General features: G+C 41.6%; 1 long non-coding RNA gene across 1 annotated transcript in view; it reads left to right on the top strand.

Moving 5' to 3' along the window:
• The first annotated feature begins 3179 nt into the window (after positions 1-3179).
• The window catches only part of LOC116081894, a 9925-nt gene continuing 8735 nt past the window's right edge, over positions 3180-4369 (top strand). Inside the window, exon 1 of the long non-coding RNA XR_004115075.1 lies at positions 3180-3256. This is a non-coding gene — a long non-coding RNA (uncharacterized LOC116081894). The remainder of the gene's footprint in view (positions 3257-4369) is intronic.

Raw genomic sequence — 4369 nt, 5'->3', positions numbered from 1 at the left:
GGCCTTTGTTTCCCCACCACATCCTTGGTGAAGGTGAAGACTGCATAGCCTTACCGTATGCTCAGGTCAGGTGCCTGTCTAATAAAAACAAATTGTTGCTGCTGACCCTTAAATAACTCAGTGTTGGGTCATGGTTGAACAATTTGAAATTGGTGAGCAGGCCAGACATCTTATATTTGGCGAGCATATTTTTCCTTTAATAATTTTAGCTCTGAGCTTTTGGCAATCCTTGCAATTCTTCACATTTATTTTTGCCCTCGTTCTCAGCCCACAGATGTTGTCATCGCTGAGGTAAATCCCCCATCTAGAAAGCTGAGCCAAAATTATGGGTTTTTCTTTTCACTTTTTAAATGTTGTTTCAGAATTGTTTATTATTTTAGCATGTCTTGCTAAGATACTAAGAGTTCAGGAGGGAAATAGACGTTCTTAAATCAAACCAGCTTTAAAGTAGGTCAGTCTTGGTGCTACTGTAATTGCGTTTGACATTTTGCCTTAAACAAAGTCACACATTGCTAACAACTTAAATAAACCCTACTCTTCAGAGACCAGATTGAAAAATGGACTTGCCCCATTGTGTGGGTGAGGCTTGCTCTGCAAGCTGAACTGGTAATAGAACGTGGATGCGAAGAAGCTTGTAAAAACAGAACAGGGATTTCTATAGCAGGCCAAATGGTTTTCCTTCTGCTCAAGTGTGAGACAGTGACAGGTCCTTGTAGACCGGCTTCAGCCAGATTATTTTTCTCATACCTTTTCTGGGTTCGATTCCTCCCCACCCCCCATCAATTAACTACTCACCAATTCATTGCCCTCAGGTCTCTATTTCACTGAAGAGTTTCTGATAAATTACAGATGCTCTAGATATGTAGGACTGCCTCTCCTATCTGGACAGAAGAGTAAAAAACCCTCAGATCAAATACTATGAACCACTGTGTACCATGCCCTAGTGGCTAAGCTAGTATGTTGCTTTGCATATGAGGTAGATGAATATTCTCCTCCTGGGTCTTCTGTTCTCACCTCCTCAGGTCACACACTTGGGCATAGGCACAACTTTTTATCCCTTTGAAAATATTCACTATGAAGTTCACTCAGAATGGTGCATTGTGCACCCTGACATTGCATATGCTAACGTGTTTGTCTGTATTTTTTTTTTTTGTGCATTTTACCTTTTTTCCATTGATTTTTCTCTTCCTATATTCTTCTAAAAGATGTTTTCTGATCACTTATCTTTTCCTGTCATTTCACTCATGTTAATTACCTAATACCTCAAGGGCGTTAGTGTTTGATATCATTACTTAGCAGCAGCAATTAGGTTGTTTATAGAGCCACGGAATATATTTTTCCCATTTTATTTTGATTTTGAGTGCCTAAATTCAATTGATCCAATTATATAGTAGTCTCCCCTAACCTGAGTATGCTGATGGGTTGGAGATCCTTTTATTCTAGTGTTAACTATTATTTTTATGAATTTATTTTGTTGTTGACATTTGTATTAGTTACTGTTCCCATCATTGTGATCAAGTACCAGACAAGAAGCAACTTAAAAAGAGAAAGAGCCTACTTTGGCTCACAGTTTGAGTGATACAGTCCATCACTGTGGGAAGATGAGCTGACTGGTCCCATTGTATTCATTTGGGAAGCAGAAAGAGATATACTCATTATTTAGACTGGGGCCCATACCAGGGCATAGAGCTGCCCATGTTTATGGTAGGCTTTCTTACCTCAATTAACACAACCTATAAAGTTTCTCAGAGATAAGCCCAGAGGTTTGTCTGTAAAAGAATATCTGTATATTGCATGAATGTATCACCTGTCAATTAATAAAACCCCTGGCCTATATGGACGGGTAAAATAGAAGGTGGGATATCCTGGAGGCAGAAAGATTTCTGTGATAGAGCCAGGCAGGAGATCTGCCTGGGAAGATGTAATGAGATAGATTCTTGGTACCTTAGCACAGGTAATCAGCCACATGGCAGAATGTAGATCAGTAAAAATCGGATCATTTAAGTTACGATCCAATCATAGGAAAGCCTAATAATATGGCCAAGGTATTTGTAAATATATTTTGAGTCTGAGTCTCATTTCTGGGAACATGGGGATGAGAGGAAGAACCAGGCGTTTTACACTTGTCTCCTAGGTGATTCTAGATTTTTGTCAACCTGATGTTCAATACTAACCAATTTTTTTTTGCTTATGCTGTTGTGTCTTTAACTCCTCTTGGAATTCATATTCTTAGGCGGCTTGCTGAGAATACTGAGGGCATTCTAGAAGCCTGCTCTGTAACTTTCCAGAATTTTTTCCCATGGATGAATCCTTTCTCTGTGCCTTGTCCTCTGACAAACACATGCTTTCTCTGTTTAAGTCTTCTCTGTATTCCCTACTCACACCTAAGCAAAGCAAGATGTGGAAATAATGAGTGTTCTTCAATAATAATATGAACAGGTCACTCAGGGGGCAGCTTCAGTTATATGGGATCTTGCACTTTCTGTCTGTTGTCGCCTCACCTCTGGTCCCCTCTTCTTTAAGTTAGGCTCACATCGTCATCTCTCCTCTTAATTCCTGTCCCTGGAGATTTATGTTAATGCTGGGCCTTAACATAAAACTATATTTCCTAATCACTTTTCTTATTGTTGTCATGGGCAGCTTAAGCGAGGAAGGATTTATGTTGGCTCATGGCTTTAGAAGATAACTGCATCATCTTGGGGAAAGCACAACAGAACACCTCTGTGACAGAAAGAGCATGTGGCAGAGTCACTCGTGCAGTAGCTGGAACAGGAAGCAGAGGAAACAAAACAGGAAATTGCTAAGATTAATATGCCCTAAAGTCTTCCTCTAGTGATACACTTCCTCCAGCTAGGATGCACTCCCTGAAGTTTCCTCAGCCTCCCAAAATGGCAGCATCAGCTCAGGCAGTGTGTTCAAGAATATGAGTCCATGAAGGACATTTCATCCAAATCACAACACTGCATTTTAAAGTAAAATACTGACACTTGTGGTCTTTTACTGCTATCTTTGCATATGATGCTAAGTAACTTAGGAAATGCCATTTTCAACAGTGTGTTGTAATAAAAGAAGCTAATGCTTGACTTTCACATGGTTTGAAGCTATGATATGCTTAGTTCATGCCCTAAATGACAATAAGAATGTTGGTAAATGCTGTTGCCAATGGTGCTTTCTGTGGATCCACTCCCTCTGATCGACCTTTGTGCATTGGTGGTCTCAGGATGTGGAGAAGCTGGGATCATGGTCTTGGGTAGAGGTGAGTAAGGTGGGTATAAATGACCTGGGAGACTGTGTTAGAGTACAGCTCATTTATTGACAGAGAAGGGCTAGATTATCTAGCTTTTGTCAGTGGGGAGGAGAGGGAAAAGGACAAGGGAGGGAGCACTACAGCAGGGGCTTGGAAGGAGCTTCCAAGCTTAGCTAGACTGTCAGTTCTCTGGTGGGAAAATGGAAGCCTAATTGGCTTTATTTATCAGGATGTGGCCTTTGTCTCTATGGACTTGAGTAGGCCCAAGAAGGATTTGGGTCGAGAGCAGCACACCCCTGCCATGCTCTTTGAGAGTTGTCCAGAATATGGGCAGAACTCTACCATCCCTCAACTGGCTTGGGAACCCAAAGCTTATGATGGGTTTCATAATGGTAATAGTGATTTTTGTGGTGGTGGTGCTGCTGCTGTTCCTGCTGCTGTTGGGACCTAGGTAAAATATTAAGGCCTAAATGGAATGTTCAGGCCTAGACAACTGTTACCTGGATAGCCTGCCATTTTAAGGAAACATTCTCATATGTTTCTGCTATTACTAGGAAACTTTCCAATGCCAAGATTGATTACATATTATTTTATGTTTTGTGCCCATGGAGACCAATCACAATAGAAGTCAGTTGAACTGTGTTATATAGTTACCCACAATAAGCGTGGATCCGAACTAACCATAACCAGCACTTCCTGTACCTATCTATATAAGCTTTTTATAGTATAAGCTGTTCCTGGGATTGGACTAAATCATTAACAAAGGAGCACACATGGCTCCAGCTGCATATGTAGCAGTGCATGGCCTTGTCATACACCAATGGAAGGAGAGCTCCTTGGTCCTATGAAGGCTCAATAGATGCCCCAGTGCAGTGTAATCAAGGGCAGGGAGGTGGGAGTGGGTGGGTGGGTGGAGGAACACCCTCATAGAAACAGGGGGAGGGAGAATGTGATAAGGTGTTTCTGGGAGGGAGGGAAACCAGGAAAGGGGATAACATTTGAGGTGTAAATAAAGAAAATATCCAATAAAAGAGAGAGAGAGAGAAAAAGACAGAGAGGGGGGAGGGAGGGAGGAAGGGAGGGGGGAGGGAGGGATGGAGGGAGAGAGAGAGAGAGAGAGAG

Source organism: Mastomys coucha, unplaced genomic scaffold (genome assembly GCF_008632895.1).
Source record: "Mastomys coucha isolate ucsf_1 unplaced genomic scaffold, UCSF_Mcou_1 pScaffold7, whole genome shotgun sequence".
Taxonomy (NCBI): Eukaryota; Metazoa; Chordata; class Mammalia; order Rodentia; family Muridae; genus Mastomys; species Mastomys coucha.
The sequence above is the reverse complement of the archived record's forward strand: the minus strand, read 5'-3'. Positions and strand labels throughout refer to the sequence as shown.